Below are 1738 nucleotides of genomic sequence, written 5' to 3'. Positions count from 1 at the left end.
GCCTTCTTGAAGGGTTGTCCTCTTCCTTGATTTCCGACATTTCGTTTACCTCTACCATTTGACCTGTCATTCATTTGATTTCCTTGACAGTGATTTTGATCATCGTCCCGGTGTGAGTCCCTTTTATTAGGGCACTCTCTCGCATAGTGGCCCATTTTATTGCAATTGTAACATCATCCTTTTCTTCCACCCTCTGGTCCAACCTTTCCTTTGAATTTAGCCCTGGAATTGTTTCTTCTTTTAGCATGAGAAGAAAAGGCAGAGGGATGACCTTTAAGTACGGGCATTTCTTGCTCTTCCATCCTTGTTTCTTCTTGAATGAATCTGGCCATCAATTCCTCAAAAACGGGAATTATGTTATTGTTGAGAAGAGTAGTTCTGAATATATACCATTCAGGTGGTAGTCCTCCAAGAGTTGTGAGTGTCATTTCCCTGTCAGGAATTACTTCCCTAATAGATAGGAGATCGTTCTTGATCTCGGTGATCCTTAAGAAATATGCTTGCATACTCTCATCTTTGCCCTTCTTAATTTCCTTTAGCTTATTTCTAAGGAACAAAAGTTTATTTTCATCTTTAACTTTAACTAAACTCACCAGTCTATTGTAGATTTCCTTGGAGGTAGTCAGCTCAGAAACATAGGCCACCAGGCACTTGTCAATAGAGTCCCAGATGATCTTCCTTGCTTTGACTTCTCCCTTTGTCCACTTGTTTCTAGCAGCAGTGGATGCATTTGATGGAGGCTCAGCAATTCTACCTCTCACATGGTCCAACACTTCCTACTCTTCTAATGTTAGATCAAGAGACATCTTCCATCAAGTCATATTTCTCACGGAGCTTGTCTCCAGCAGGGAAGTGTGTAGAGGACCCCATGATTTCTTTAAGATAGCCTTACCAACCTTCTCTTCGGTGATTGCTCTTTCTCTTGCTTGGGCTTTGTCTTCATCTCAGCTCTGATTCCATGTTAAATTATGATATGTTCTATGCTTAGAGAAATTTACTTATTTTTCTTCTTATTACCCACAGATTAGCAATCACATATACATAAAGTAAAGTGTAGATAGAAAATTAAATGATCGACAAAAAACAAGCCAAGACAAGAGACACAAGATGTGGCGGCTAGCCAGGGACAAACCCCAATGCGGGGAAACCCTTTGAATAAATCTTCTTTTATCTTCAATAGTTCAGTAGAGAGAAATAGTACAAAATCAAAATTCTATAATTTTATATCAGCAGCAACAAACCCTAGATCAGTAAAGTCAAACTTGGTTAAACGAGTGGAAATTGACCTCCAATATGTTTGGTCAATTTCTGATTAGCTAACCCTCGAACAGCCTGAAGAAATAACCCTAGAACAACCCTAAAATGCAGTCAAATTGGAGTTGACTAAAGTCAACTTGTTGCCCCAAACTAGGGCAGTCAACACTGGTCAAACTAGAGGTCAGATCACCTCGATTTTTGTGCCAAAATCTGCGGCCTGCCTAGGAGAGGCAACCAAACCAAATCCGCACTCCTAGATGGTCAACGCTTGGTCAACGTTGGTCAAAGAGATGACCTGTAGCCCCTGCGTCCTTCTTCCTGTGTCTGTCTTGCCCTATTGCATCTTCTTTTCTAGCCATACGTGAGAGAGAGAGAGAGGCTTCTTTTATGCATAGGAGAGAGAGAAGATGAGTGATGATATGAGTTGCAAATGACTCAACCTCTCTTCTATTTATATGAAACGTTGGGCATATGTGCCACA

The sequence above is a fragment of the Pinus tabuliformis genome, chromosome 2_1 (genome assembly GCF_031772625.1).
Source record: "Pinus tabuliformis cultivar Carrire ecotype Pingquan chromosome 2_1, CPIR1, whole genome shotgun sequence".
NCBI lineage: Eukaryota > Viridiplantae > Streptophyta > Pinopsida > Pinales > Pinaceae > Pinus > Pinus tabuliformis.
Note: the sequence above shows the minus strand (reverse complement) of the source record.